At 48.3% G+C, this 15,881-nt stretch overlaps 1 long non-coding RNA gene across 1 annotated transcript; it reads right to left on the bottom strand.

Annotated features, from left to right (window-relative positions):
• Positions 1-3,571: 3,571 nt before the first annotated feature.
• LOC310894695 lies at positions 3,572-12,276 on the bottom strand. The gene is made up of 3 exons (XR_014580096.1): positions 12,160-12,276; positions 4,368-4,489; positions 3,572-4,043 (listed from the first exon to the last, which is right to left on the bottom strand). It is a non-coding gene; the product is annotated as an uncharacterized lncRNA (long non-coding RNA).
• Positions 12,277-15,881: the final 3,605 nt, after the last annotated feature.

Here is a 15,881-nt window from a genome sequence, read left to right on the forward strand (position 1 = left end):
ACAATGGTAGCTACTGAGCTCCATATGAAGCCACCACAGGAGTGCACACAACATCTTGCCAGTAGATTTTACATCTGTTTGTTTTGCAGCTGTGAAATTTTGAGACAATCTTGAGAGGAGTGTGTGCTAGCAGTGTCTTTCTCCTAATATAGCCCTTGCACTCCTACCTTTCATATTTTAGTGTCCATCTAGCCCTATTCAACCAAACAATTTTAACATTCTTAAAAATAGCTAAATGAAACTGAGAGAATTGTAAATTCTGAAGCATTTTTTTCTTTACATTTTTGAAAGTTTTAAGATTTGGCAGATCCCTAGTATGTAAAATTTCCCAATTTAATGGAAAATTTATCGACATTATAAGAAGCCCAAGAAGAGAGACTTAGAATAGAAACTCCTGAACTCTCTTAACACCAGAATACGGGGGTGGGGGGGGGGGGGTGGGGGGTGGACAACAACAATATTTTTCTTCCTGGTCAAATTATGACTGTTCTCATTGTATTTTTTTTTTTTTTACTTTGCTACTCATATCCTTTTCACAATCAAAGACAAAATGATTTATACCTTGATAGCTACAACCTTTGTGTGTGTTTTGCGAAAGACAGAGAGAGAAAGAGAGATTGCTTTACATCTAGCCTTGTTTTATATTTGTCTACTTGGTGATTTCCACCCTATTTTGTAGCCTGATTATGTCTTAAGGAACATACAAGCTTTGCATTAGGATGCATTTAATACTTACCCAGAGAGGCAGCCTGTGACTAGGCAAGGATTTGGCAGCTATAGCCACTGTACTCTGCTTCTTAGCAGCCTGTTGAAACTCTAATGACGGATCTAATAAGCCAGAAGTATTAGAAGGTCAGAGTGAACAACATTGCTCAGTTTGACCTTCCATTATTTATGGTTTGTCACATCAGCTATCAAAGCTCCAAGCAAGGGGCTGATAAGGAGCTGAATCAGCAGCACAGGCATGACACCGCAACATTCTCGCATTGTGTGAGTAGTGACCCTGCATTTTGGTGACCTGTGCAACCACCCATGACACACGTCCCTAAAGGTGGTCCCTGCCTGTTCACTGCTTCATGTAGAAATGCTTTCTGTGAAGTTGAGGGTTAACAATACAGTTGGCATTCATTCAACTTTTTTTTTTTTTTTCCTTAAAAGGTCTAGACCCACAAATAATCTTTGGACTCAAGGGCTCCTCTTTTCTTAACAGATATATTTTCACCCTGTTCAGACCACAGTTTAACCATTAGCTAAATTACGTTGTGCAAAAAGTACAAATGCAGTCTAGAAATCAGGGGTAATCACAACTCCTTCACCTCAGACAGAGGGAGTTCACCCAAGCAGCAAAATTGCTTGAGGGAGCTGGAAAGAGTGATTCACAGCCTAAGGTAGACTCCTGTCTGCATTTTAGTACAGATCAAAAGGGATTGGAGTAAGATTGAAACAATTCAGTTGGTAAATTATGCAGTCTTTGGTATGATACAGTTTCATTGGTATCACTGAGACAGCAAAAGGTCATCTACTGGAATAACTTCCATAGGGTAGTTGTCCAGCTGTGGGATGGCATGGATGCAAAAGACTGAGAAACCAGTGATCCAACTGTGATCCAAGCTGGAGATTGATGTGAGACCGCTGCCTCAGTAATAGGCATTTCAAAGTTTTTACTTGTATGTAGATCAGGGTAACTATGTTAATAGCCCTATTTGCCTTGTTACATTATTTTTTTATAATTTCTAAGTGATAATGTAAATTTAAATGTTGTTTTAAAGGATCCTAATGTAATTGATAGTGGTAAGAAGTTTTCCTGGAAGCTGTCTGACAATATAATCTTAGTCAGGTCATTAAAGACTGCAAATTTTTCTCTGTCTACTTCACTTAATTTAATCAATCAAGAAAACACACCTTTGAAGGTTGCCAATCCAAAGCACAAACTACATGTCATAATTAATAAGGAATTTAAATGTGATTCCTTTTCATAGGACAAAGACAGATGCTCTGAGTTACTTCAGTTTCTTTATACTCATTAAACTCTTCCTAAGCTTATTAACTTTCAGGACCTGCCTCCCTGGAAAGATTTAGGGGTGGTACTCAGTCACAATACCCCAGGGCTGGTTACAATATTGATAAATCTTGCAATTTTATTGTGAGTGTCATAATATTTGGTGTTTGTCCCAAGCTCCAGATCTGAGAACAAAATGCTCTTGCAAAAAGCTCATCTCTCATTAAAAAGGCATAACAACAAAACAAAATTCTACTGTGCAGTCTCACCAAAAAAATAAAAAAATAAAAAAGGCTTAACATGAGTGCACTCCCCAAACTCATAAACCAGAAGGAAAATGCAAAATATTTAATTTGTATCATCTCATGAAAAGGCTGTGCAAAACTGGCAATGGTTTGTTTGCCTTCTGTTCTAAAGCCCAGGAAAATTTCTATACACAGTGATCTGGAGAAAACTTACTGGGATATTACCACTGGAAAATGAAATTTACAGGCCAGAGTTGACTTACTTTATGATGCTAACAGGGCTGTCTTTTCTGAGCAATGAGAAAAAGACAACAGCTAATTCAGCTACTTGTTGGTTCCCCCAGCAAACACAAGTAGAAAGATGTCCCATCTTTGGGTAGTCTAGTGACTGTCCTTCCTTTAAGTGACTGTCCTTTTGATTAAAAACTTACTTCTGGATATCAGATTCCAACACTATGGAGACAGAAGAGCAGAAACCTGTACACCTAAACAAAAAACACCAAATCAATTGCTGGCTCCAAAAAATGGGGGGCTAGATGAAGACAAGTACGTCACTCCACACAGCACAGAGACAAGTTTGGCTGGTGTGCGTAAAGAGAGGAAACAGAAGGCATCTGTTTCAGTTCCAGATCCAGACATACTGAGGAGGAAAGGAGGAGTTCATAATGCATGACTCTCTTCTTCAGCGTAGATTTCCTATTTCTGTTTTTGTTTTTGTTTTTTTTTTCTGAATTCTGCAATAGTGCCTGTGGACCTAAGCCTGTTTTTCTATCCATAAACAGCAAATACCAATAATGATTTTTACTTGATCTTTTTACGCAAGCTTGGACATCATTTTTGCAGTTGGTGATGCCACGTTAAAATCTTCCACAAGTACAATCTGATATGGTATATAGCCATGGTCCAGCAGTACTCATCGTTCTAGCACTTGCTAACAGTAAATTCCTTGGAGTTAGACTGGTGCATCTGCAGAAAATGTAACTCATTTATTTTTGATTAGAAAATCCTAAATGGATCAAGACCAACTTTGTTGAGAAACTGCTTCCTTTTTGCTGTCATTCTTCCGTGCCTATGATCAGCAGGTAAACATTAAGTAACACGCTTGAATCTAAGTAGGAGGTAACAGCATGACTGTGCAGCTGAGCTGTTCTTTCAGCAGCAGCCATGGATGCAAGCCAAATCAAAATCACCCGTAACCACAGGCTAACCGTCACCATAGGTGTGATAGGGAGCCTGAAGGCCTAACATCAGACTGTAGATTACCCTGGACAGCAGAGCTGGGTCTCACAATGCCTAAAGCCCTCTGAGCATTCTGAACTTTGTGATGCTTTCCCCAAATCTTGGGACTGTGAAATTTAAATTGCAAGTGAGAGAGCTGCATACCTAAAGCAATTGCCACTGGTTGGGACTCTGAGTATTATCGCAGTAGCTCTTAATTGTTGTTATAAGAAAAGTAACATACAATCTACTATTGACTACTAGTCTGTTATTGGAAAAGAATAGTATTATTCACTCAATAAATGACTTGAAATTCTATTATATTTTTTGCTTTTGACTAATTTGCTAGATATTAAACCAATGAACTGGTGAGGGTATGTGTTGAAACTTTTTTTTGTGTGTGTGTGGTAGCATATTCTTCCCAGCCTCTTCCCCTCCTCCCCCTTCCTTTCCCTCTCTCTTCTTCTCCATACAGACATATCTCAATAGATGTCATTTTTGAGCTTGCAAGGAATACATTAATTTACATCCCTTGTTTTCATCTTCATCCAGCACTCAGCAGTTGTAGCATAACTCCCAGCCTGTAAGAATAAATATTTTCTGCTTTACACTCATGTATAAATCTGCGATTTCCATGTCCATATGCCACACAACTATGTATAAATTATTGCTAACCACTTTAAATACAATTAAAATGCATTCTATTAACAAATGCAAGTTCAGAATGAACTAATTAGACATGAAAAAAAAAAAAAAACACATAGGAGGATTGAATTTCCAAAGACCGTTTAAACTGCAAATTCTGCTATTCAAGCAGTGGGAAAACAATACAATTACATGCAAGAGCTTGTAGAGACTTGCTTAATGCATGATGAACACGCTGACCAAACACTCAGTCCTCCTACCTCTCTATCCCAGAAGTATCTGAAAGGAACAGGACAGCTGTAGTCTTCCTGATTTTGGGCCATCGCAGAGAATGGGATGACAGATGTTGAGCTATTCTTTCAGTGCAGGCGGGAACTCCGCTCTGTCAAACAAAGAAGATTGACAGTCTCAGAGCCCAGTTTATTTGTATAAAAAAGCCAGCTGCTTCTGTAACAGTTGCAGGCGGTATCCCTAGCATAGCAGAAAGTAGATGAATACATTAATAACTACGAACATGATGTTATCTGTTGAATGATTCTGTGGAAACAGTAATTCCACCAAAAAAAAAAAAATAGCATAGACTTAATGTCAGTTTCCCCCACAGAGTGAAATGTGTCATTACTGCTGAACATACCAGGTTCCTAAATTTGTATTTAATGCCATCCTCAAGTTTTGTGTGATATCTTATTAGTACTTACTGCTATTGTACATGAAAACCTGACTGACTGCCTTCTATATAAAGAAATAGTTTTAAACTTTTTGCCTAGAGGACAAGTTTTTTCAATGTAAACAGATTTCTAATTTACCAATGAATGGACTTTAACCACTTCAGAAAATCCATTTAGCTATTCAATATCTCTTTTATCTACTTTTAATATAGTGTGATACAAGGTGATATTTAAAGGGTACTTCTTCACAGCACCATCCAATTTTTCATTAGCCAAGAACGTCAAAGGAACAAATAGTTCATTCCATAAAATGCAGACGTCAATTTTGAATGGCGGTAGTTGAAAAATACCGAGTCAGCATACAGACGAATTATGTCCCAATTACGAACATTTAGCAGTCATTAAAACTGCAGATTCCTTTAACTGACGATCATCATACTGAAGCCTACATATTCAGATCCGAGCATGGGGAAGCATATGAAATAATTTTGCTATTATCTGTCAGCATAGGCTTTGCTTGTGTGGAAAAAGAAGGAAAGAAGGGAAGAAGGGAAGAAGAAGGGAAGAAAAGTAAGATTTGCGTGTTGACAATGACAATGTTAAGAACTCTTATGCTCTGCAGTCAACATCGCACCAAGGCGGCATGGGGGAGGAGGTACGGAAGGTAGGCCCGGGCTGTGTGTGCAGCTCTGGAACTAGGATTAACGCAGAGAGCCCCGGAGAAGCCCTGGTGCAGCCGGGAGCCCACGGAGCGGGGCGAGCCCCCAGCCCCACGCAGGGCGAGCGGCCTTTTCCAGCCTTTTGGGCTTTCCGCGCCTCCCGGAGGAGGCCTCGGCCCCGCGGGGGGACCCGGGGAGGGCCGCGTGTGCGCGGGGCGGGCCGGGACCCTCACCCCGCCCGCCCGCCCCAACCGCCCCCCGTCATCGGGACCAGCCTCGGCCGGGGCTTGCGGCGGAGGCCCGGCCTCCCCCGCCCCACTCCCCGCTCCGCGGCCGCCTGTGAGGGCGCCGCTCCCGCCGAGAGGGCGGAGCGGGGCGGGAGCGGGCGGCGGGGGGCGGAGGGGGGCCGGCCGGGGAGGGCCGCGCTCGCCTCGGCCTTTTGTGCTGCGCCCTCCCCGCCTGTCAGCGCGGGGGGCGAGCGTGATTGAGAGGGAGGGTCGCGGCCGGCCGGTGGGGAGGGCGTGTGAGGGAGCTCCGGGAGCGGGCAGGGCGCCGAGGGGCGGCTGAGGGGCTCAGCCACCCTGAGGAGTGGCAGCATCAGCATCACGGCTGCCGCCCCGCAGACGGCCCGGGCCGGGCAGGTGTGAGGTTGCTGCTTCTGCACACGCTGCGCCACCTCCACCTTGGCCTGAGTGTCTATCTAACTGTTATTTTTTCCCCACCCAGTGACAACCCCGTCTCCCACTGTGGAAAAAAAAGTTATTTCACCTTTTTATGTGCCCTTTCTGTAAAACAGGCAACTTCAGTGAAGCCGGGCTGAGACTTTGCTCCGTGTCTGAAGAACGATTTTCCATCAGCACAATGAGCGGCCTTTCAGAGGAGCGACAAGTTTTACTGCCAGCCGCATCCGCCTTGCTGAGGGTCGCTGCGGCCTTTTATCTTGTAGCTCTTGTGCGGCGCAGTTGTTAGACAATTAGCTAAACATACCGGGAGCAATGGCATTGGCCTCTCCTTGTTCAGGCCTAAGTGCTCGGAGCCTGCCGGATCTAAGATGTCAGCCCATGTGTTCGTTTGGGAGCTGAGCGCCCGGGCTTTGCACCGCTCTGACCGCTTCTGCCATTTCCAGAGGCCGCACTGCGCCTGGTGTCCATCAGAGACCTCTTCCCCTTCACTGCTGGACCGATTATGGTTTTTTTTTGTGTGTGTGTGTGTTGTTTTTTTTCCACTTAGTTATGACAGAAATGCTGGATCCAAAGTCATTCAGAGCTTAGTGCTGGTTTAAACGACACCTGTTTGTCCACGGTTGTCGGGTATACCCTGACACCCTCTTGACAGATACTGCAAGGAATAGGGCAGTGATCCCTATCCAAAAGGAGAGAAACAGCCCCATGTTTTGGATCTCGGTGGAGACAGACTCCTCTGAGAAATTTTCTGGGCATCACAAGCCAGCACGATTAAAAAAATAAATAAAAATGAACTTTTACCTGAACAGGCACAACATAATAGACAGTTTCACACGAGAAATCAAGATCTTCTCCTGCTCGCTTCATGGCTCCTGAAATTTCCTTCCAGCTCCCAACAGGTCTATAGAGCTATTCTGCTCCTTCAGTTCACAGGTGTAAGGAGTGCAGAGATGTTTCTGTTCAGCAAGGACAAATTAGTGGAAAAATACATCCACTAGGACTGTGAGCAGTGAGCAAATTTTGGTTAAGGAGAACAGCACACATCGGTAAATATCCCGGAAAGATGCCCTCAGAGTAGTTAACGGGATGGGATAAAACTGCTTTATCAGCACCAGGTATGTTCCCCCCAGGCACAGTCCCAGTGGATACCTGTTCCCCACGTAACAGGTGAAGGGAAGTGAACCTGTTGATGGAAATATTGAATATTATACGTCTACACCACAGGGACTAGATCCAATGAACTCTCCGCACCGAGCTGGCACAGAGAAGTTGTGTCCCGTATTTGAAACCTTTTTAGGACTTGGCGGGCTCATGGTTTGTTCCTGAAGATGTGATCAGAGGTCTCCTCGTTAGATGGAAAGAAAAACCTGCCACGGATTAGGAGGCGTTGGCAGGCTTTCCTTCGGGACTACCGGGTTTACGCTGCGGAGGCAAGCGGGGAGAACATGCCAAGGTGGTCTGGATCCCCGGGGGAGAGGGGCACGATCCGTCCCGCCCCGTACAAAGCGACACAAGCCACGAGGGACAAAGAAACGCCGGGCTGCGGGCGGCAGGATCGGGCCCTCCGCCGGGGCAGAGCCGGCCGGGGGCAGCGGGGAAAATGTGTGCCTCTGCGGCTGCGGGGGGGCTGCGGACTCCCCCACCACCCGCACCTCTCTTCCGGCTTCTCCCCGGCCACTGAGAGCTTTGAGAATATATACGCACCGCTCGGTTTTGCAAAATCGCCTTTGAAGATGTTTACCCAAAGAGACGGCACTACGGCAGCACTTTATTGCAATATAATGCACTAGGGGAAAAAATAGAAGGGGCTCATTGTTGTGGCTGATAAACATAGGAAAAGCACATGTCTGACCTTTCATTTGTACAATTAGTTGTTCCAGGAGAAAGAAAACGAGTGGTAATTGTGCACATTCTCCTAGAGAATCAGCTGTGGATGCCCCTCCGCGCTCAGGGTAAAAGGCTGCGAAGTTTTCCCAAGGGCTTTTACTTTCCACTAGAGCAGGAAAAAGAAGAAAGGAAGATCTCCATATTTCAGGTTATTCTCTTCCCCTCCCCTTCCCACCCCCCAGTTCTCCCCCATTCTTTTTCCAAGTGAAAGAATATTGAACTAAAGTCCTATCTAAGCAACCTGCAACGTTTCCTTCAGTTAAGTAAAACGGACTTTTCCTCTCGCACTTTCAGTGCTATTTCGCACCTGTAGTAAGGAAATATTTGATAATGCTCAATCAAAACCCATTTCGGAGTTCAAGAGTCAGGCAAAACCAGCAGCTTAAGCCCGCGCTCCCGATTTGACTGCCGAATCACGTTGAGAGCAGTGGGTGGTCACGGTTACAAACAAGACTTCCCAGCCCTGGCACCAGTAGCCAAATCATGTGCTTGCATGCAGGCTGCGAGGGGCTCAGCTACTGCATCCTCACGCCCACCTCGATACCCTCGATACTGTGGGATTAGGGACCAGAGACATCGCCGCGCAGGGAGCGAGAGGGATGTGGTTCCCGAGGCTGGGGACCCACAGTGATGACAGTCCCCTGACCCCAGGGGGGCCAGAAGCCCTCCGGAGGCTGAAGTTTTGCCTCGTTCAGCCCCCCCTAAAGCCCCTTTGTCGGGCTGGTGAGCGACGCCACTGCGGCACTCATCCTGCCGGGGAGCCCCGGGGCTCAGCCCGCGGGGTGGATGGAGCCGGATCGGGCCCTTCCCGTGTCGCGGATCAGATCCCGCCCGGAGAGCGTGCCCGTCTTAAACGTCCCTCTTCTCGATAGCGATTTTTAATCTCTAAATCACAAAGGGACACATTCTGTGTTCCTTAATAGAGCACGACGCCCGTTGACTTCTATCTCATTGACTTCAATGGGAGTTTCGCTCCATTAAGGACTGCAGAATTTGGCCTAAACTGACCGCAATAATTTTGCTGCCGGTAATGGAGCTTCAAAGCCGTCTCTAATTAGCCGGTGAGCAAGAATCGTTAAACACGCTGTACAATTCCTTGTGAGCTACGCGGGGCTGCGGAACAGCCGAGCGGTCCCGTTCAGACCTGGAGAGGTTCAGAAACCCTATTGGGATGTCACCGCAACTTTTGCGGAGTCTGCTCGGGGACGGGGTGTTAGACGAGCCCTTTCTGGTTTCATTTCTGCTGTGCTAGCGCAGAAGCAGGAGCAAAGAAAGCACTGAAAAGTTATGGAAGAGTTGATCACACGCTGAGATTTTTCCCCCTTGGAAGATGCTTGAAAACGACTCGTGGGTTCTGCAGCTTCTTCTATTTATCAAAGATCAGCCTAATTAGTTTTGTTTATCCATAACCCGGCTCACTCCTCACGAGTTATGCCGAATCCCACAGTGCCTCCGAGCTGTAGTTTGGGATAGGCTGACTTGCACTGCGGTCTGGCACCTTCATTCACGTCTAGATTTCTGCCCAGCAGCTGCCTCAGTCCAGGGGGTGGAAGGGGAACCGCGGCAGAAAATCGCAATCCGCTGGCGCTGAATTCGTGCACTTTCATGGCACGACGCGCGGGCCGCTTGTGGACACACTTTCCTTCCCGAAATCCGTAGCTGTAGATCCAGCACCGCGCAGAAACACCTCGCAAAGATTGTAACTTAAAACCCTAATTCTTAGGTGCTTAAAAACGTTCATTGCAATCCCTGCAGACTGTCTATTACCTATACATTGTAATTTGGAAAACAACATTTTTCCTCCCGAGATAAAATATTCAACCAACGAGAATCGTACGAAGGCTTTCTGTCCTTCGAGGCGAAATGCAGGAAGAAAAAATAAATGTGGTTGTTAGATAGCATCAACTTTTAAGGTAATCCCCTAAAATCTTCTCGAAGAACTAGCCCATATGAGAAGAGACAACGCCCGAAACCTCTAGGCATAGCCATATTTTTTTAAAAAACAAATCTGCTTGTAAGTTTTGGTCAGTATTCTAGGCAAAATATGCTCAACAGATGATAGTGGAGATGCAGCCAGAAAACAACTCCAGCTATTTAAACTGCCAAATGAGACATAAAGCCGCATTGTAAAAATCATCTGGAAAACAGGTTTTCCTATTGAAGTCGCTATGTGTTAATTACTGTGATCTGGAAGAGCTCTGTATCTAAACGCCTGGAAGCCGACTTTCACCCCGCATATGTAAATGAAGAAAGTGCTGAATCTAAGCCAGAGGGTTCATGTTCGGATTCATTTCCGTGCATGCCTAGACATTAATATGTGTTCATGTAGGGTTCGTACAGTACGAGGTGTTATTTCCTTATAAAGAAACACCAGGTCTCGCTTTCCATTCTCCTTACAAAATTATTCGCATTATTTATGCTACATTGAGCGATCTAATTTCTTCGTGATAGTCAGCTAATTGCTCTGGCAGGTAATTAGAAGCGGTTTACAACGCAAAGGGCTTTTGCGGTGCCCCTCGGATTATTAAGTTGCTCTGTAAATTATACCATATTTGCCGAAGAGAGGGAGGGGGAAGGGGCTAACGATCTTTTGAGAAGTTCTTCTCCTGCGATCAGAGCCGAAACACGTCCCCGTCCCCCCCCAGCACTTAAAAAAATGGGGGGAGGGGGCTTTGCCAGGGCTCGGAGTCGAATTATTCTAAAGCACGCGATCTGAAGCCCATTTTGTTCGTGCTCACTGGTCCAGAATAACTTGGCCATAATGGCCGGGAATGGGCCAGGTCTGCAGCAAGCTTCCTGCGCCGTGGCAGCATCCAGCAGGCATGTGGGAAAAGAATGGCTTAAATGGGGACATCTGTTCAGTGTTGCTCATCTCGCTCCTACAGCCAGGTCAGGTTAAGGGAATAACCTGCTCGCCACCTTGCCTCCTTCCCGCTGCTCTCCTGCCTCCCCTCCCTCTCCCATCAAGTTAATAAGGCTGCTGGGGTGGGGAAAGGGGGTGGGGGGAGCGGGGGGGCGACCTAATTGCTCTGCCATATAGGCAAATAACGACAGGGAAAGGTGGCAGCTACATTGTAAAAGGAACAGTAAATATATCAATATTAGGGTCTCTCGAGTCAAATCGCAGGAGAGCTGCACAACAAGAGAAGGCTGCGATGCACACTGAGTGCGTGAACCGGCACGGACAAAACCTTCCTGGCTGCTTACTCCGAAGGTACGTCTTGCTCGGAGCGCCAGGGATTCTTGCACTTCGTAAACGGCAGCAAGAAAAGATGTGTTGTTTATATTCTCTTTGTAATTTTTCCCAGGTTGTCACTTCTCTGCACTTGGCAGAACACGTAAATAAATAAATAAGTACATACGTGGAAAGCTTTCCTTTTCCTCTGTGTTCTCTGCAGGCTGTGATTTTGGGTGCTGTAGGATTTGTATATACAAGTGTCTGGACAAACCACACATATGTATACACACACATACACAGGAAAGCATGTATATTTAGGTAGATATATACGTTTATATATAAGCAGCATGTATTTCGGGGCATGACCCGGCTTCAGGCAGCCTGTCAGCTGGGAACGTCCTGCCTTGCACACCGATTTTTCAAACGTTTACTGTATCTTGTCACCCGTTTGTAAAGCTTCTACAGTGATTTGAACACGTGTGGTTAAACCATCGGACCCAGAGCAGCTCCTAGATTATTTGTAATTAAACACAATTCCCAAAGTAACATTTATCTTCCCGAAACTGCGATTGCAATTGTCAACCGTCTGGAGGAGACGCGGGGTAATCTGGAAGCATTACCTCCTCTCCTAACGGAGCAGAATGAAAAGAAATCAATATCGCCGAGGAGAAGAATTTAGTAGTTTTTAACTGGAAGCGGTGCCCGGGAGAAAGTGATGTATAAGAGGAAAAAAAAAAAAAAAAAAAAAAGGCAGCTTAAACAAATCTATTCGAGGAAGGACCGAAAGACCGAAGCGGGGCTCCGCACCCGCGCTGCGCCCTGCGCCCAGCCCGGGGGGCTCGCTCATCCCCCCGGCGCCTCCCAGTACTTACATGACCGCCTAGGAACCGAGCACGGCGAGAAAATAGAGGGGCTGGGGGCGGGTGGAGGGGTGGGGAGGGGGGGTGGGAGATGAAGAAAAAAAAAAATAATAATACCGGGGGGAAGAAGGAGGAGATGCGGATCGCATCTAGGCGCACCCCGGCAGTGTAAATAGGGCGGGTGCGAAGGTGCTTCTTCCTCCCCGGGAGCGCACACACCGACATGTGCACGGCGGCTCCCCGGGCTTAATCTAATTACGGGGACGTTTCAGAAGCACGGCCAGCTTGCCTCGCGTTTATTTATTTATTTACTCGTGTTGACACAGGCCCAGACGAATAAATAAATAAGCGCCCGAACGCCTCGCGAGGTGAATCCCCTCCGGCGGCTGCCAGCGGGCAGGTCGGCGTGTGCCCTCGCCAAAAGGGGGCTCGGCGAGGAGCCCCGGGTTCTGCCGGGGGGAGCAGCCAGGCCTCGCATCTCTGCTCCGTGGCAGAGTTGGGACACGAGGGATGGGGAGCCGGGAGGGGTTTGCGGGTACCTGCCCCCGGCACTGTTGCATGGCTGGAGAAATTCACGTCGGAAAGCGACGGGGCGATGGATGCGGCACCCGCTCACACCCCTCTGCACCGGGTGCCCGGTCGCCCGTCGCAATGAAAGAAATGCCCCTGTCAGGCAGTGGGACGAACGTCCCAGGTAAAGCACAGCAACGCGGCGGTGGGAATGGACGCTAAATCGCGAAGCTCAGCATCACCATTGCTCGCTGGCCGCCCCGGCAGCGCACGGGCTGCCTGGTGGCTGGTTTCTTTCATTTACGGGGTGTTCCCCTTTTTCCTCTCCCCGTCCAAGCCGAGCCCTGCTGCTCCTGGAGAGTTTGTTGTCACCCCTGGGCGAATCCCCCAGGTGACACCTTGCAGGTGCAGGGGACCCCGCCGGCCCCCACGTCCCCGGGGGGCGGCGGGCGCAGCGCAGCGGGGCTCCCGGGGGGAGCGGGCGGCTTCCAGGGCACGGAGCCGGGGGAGGGCGGGGGAAGACCCTCGCCCAGGGGGCTTTTCCCACGGGAGCGGGGCTGGGGGCCGCTCGGCATGCACCAGCCAAGGTTTCGTCCCGGCTGGGCGCTTGGAGGGCGGCGGTGGAAGGGGGAAGGCTTTAGGTACTCCCGGCTGTAACAGGGGTGCGCCTAAACCGGCGCAAGGGTGGCACAGACCCGCAGAGAGCACACCGCAAAGCCAGGGCACCAAATGCGCTCCCTCGCCCCTGTTGACATTCAACATACGGCGTGGGCAGCGGTCGGTTTAATCTTTCCGGCTGTGCCTTTTCAAACAGCCAGCGAGACCTCGGTTTCCCCCAAGAGCAACCTCTCTCCCAGCCCTCGAGAGCTGTGTGCAGGCAGACGACGACCCCTGGAAGAGGGCTCTATCCATCTCTCTGTCTGCTTGCCGGCCGCGGCGTGGAGGGCCGGGGATTTCTCCGAGGAAAGTCCCCCCCATCTACCCAACCACCCACCCCATAAAGGTTAGCGAAAGCTGTCGTCGTGGCTCAAGTTCGGAGATTGCTAATGTATATTGTAGACACAAGATGTTAGGTAGACTTGAGCAAGTTGTTCCCAGGATGTAAATTAGGTCCCAAAAGCTGTTGTCCAAATCGAAGAAACAGAGAAATTAATCTGGGAGACTATCCATCATAGCCTGTAATAAAGGGAGCGACATGGATGAGACAGATGATATGATTAAGGAGCTGTGGTCGTTTTAATTAACTTTTTGCTGTCCTGTAATGATCAAACTGGTCAACAGACCCGGTCAATAAGCATGTTAATATCAAACAAATAAAACCAGGGATGATTAAAAACCTCCTGGTTTATTAAATTTGAAATTCAAATGAAATTTATGCTGCAGATGCATACAGAATGCTAATAGATTTTAGCTTTATTGAGAGTGCATCCCACAGGTTTTCAAGAAACAGCACGAACATTTATCTACTCCCGTACATTAAACTTCAAATGGGGGAAAAAAAAAAGTTTTAATTAATTTCGGGAAAACCTCTCCTTGTTGGCTCCCCCCCCCCCCCCAAACCTGCATATTATGTTGATGTACTGCACCCTTAAGTGCAGTGGTCAATAACGCAAATGCAAACAAAATTGTAAGCTTCCTTAAATCCTTTGCCCAGCAGGCAATGTATACAAAGGGGGAAGGTTACAGATGCTTCCGTGGTGAATTCTGAAAAGATCAGCTCACCGCTCTCAAAGTTCAGGAGCTGCTGTTTTTCCAGTTTCAGTGAAACTATCAGAGTAGCAGGAGGATGCCACTGACAGTACTTTTGTGCTTTCTGTTCAGTTCTGATGTATTTGCTCTTTTTCTCCCTCTCTTTCGAGCTCCCTTGTAAGGACTCCTACGACTATTTTTACAACGAGTTTTTCACCATTTCCAACACCGTGCTTTTAAAAGAAAAGCGCGCTGAAAATTAGAAACCTTTAGCCCCAAATGAAAAGAGCCAGGGCGAGCACCGAAACAAGCAAACGCGAAAAAAAGGATCAAGAAAGGACACGTTTCCTCTGGCCAGACGTGTGCAGACAAAATACGGATCCGAAAGGAAGACCCACCCGGCGAGGCTCTTCTAAAAAGATATATCACTGCCGCCTTCCCCTTGCCTGGTGGATGGCAAGGTCTCTGGGACTTTCTGGGGCTGAAAGGAATGCGTGTCGATCTTTTTACGCAACCTGGCACACCACAAAATGCGATTTTCTGTTCCTCTAAAATAGAAGGCTCCCGACGCTTGTTTTGCTCTTACGCTTTCTGATCTATGTCTTAATAGTTACTCCCCACCTCCAGCAGATAAAGGAAGTGGAGATAAAAGTTAATAAGCATTCATACAAGGGAGTATCTCTGGGAAATGTTCTTCCCCTCTTTGCGGGTGATAGTATTGATTAAATTAAACCCGAAATTTAAACAAGTGTGCATTAGGTCTGTAAAATGAATATCATTATAGAAGGAGACCAAAGCAATGAAGTTAATTCTTTTTTATTTGTTAAACGGAGTTCCCTCCTTCCCCCACCCCTTCCTCCTTCTGGGCTGGCCTGTCACGCCTTCTCAACAGGCTAAAATCATTCAGAGCAGCTCGCGGAGAGAAACGCGACATTTATGGTAACCGTCAGCCTTCAGAGAAAGAAAGCAGTTCATTAATTTACTCCCCTCTTGCTTCGAAGTATGATAATGTCCCTTACCCCCTTGATCAATAGATATGATGTACAGTCAATATCCCCACCGCACGGAAACGGGGCGAGGGGAAGGGAGAACGGCCCTTGGCAGCCCAAATCCGAGGGGTGAGAGCACCTGAGTTATGGGGACCGGTGGGCAGCGAGGCGGGGGTTATTCCCCGGGGCCGGCCTCGGGGAATAAATTGCTCGGGGAGGCACCGGGAACGGGGAGGGAGGACGGGGCGAAACGGTGACAACGTCGCTGAGAAGATGACGGGGAAAGGCATCAGGACCCGGCCAGCCCGGTTGTGTGCGGAGGGGCGGCCGGGACCGGGTGAGAACGGCACCGGGACGGGAAGGACCGGGAGGCACGGCACGGGAAACGGCCGGCCCCCACCCCGCGAGGGGGCTGCGCCGTGCCGCGACCGAGCCGTGCCGGGTCCAAGCCGTGCCATGCCGTGCCGTGCCGAGCCGTGCCGTGCCGTGCCGTGCCGAGCCGTGCCGAGCCGTGCCGTGCCGAGCCGTGCCGAGCCGTGCCGAGCCGTGCCGTGCCGTGCCGTGCCGAGCCGTGCCGAGCCGTGCCGTGCCGAGCCGTGCCGTGCTCGACGGCGCCGCTGACCTCACGCGGTCACGTCGGCGAGCGGCGCG

Source organism: Anser anser (assembly GCF_964211835.1).
Source record: "Anser anser genome assembly, chromosome: 2".
Taxonomy (NCBI): Eukaryota; Metazoa; Chordata; class Aves; order Anseriformes; family Anatidae; genus Anser; species Anser anser.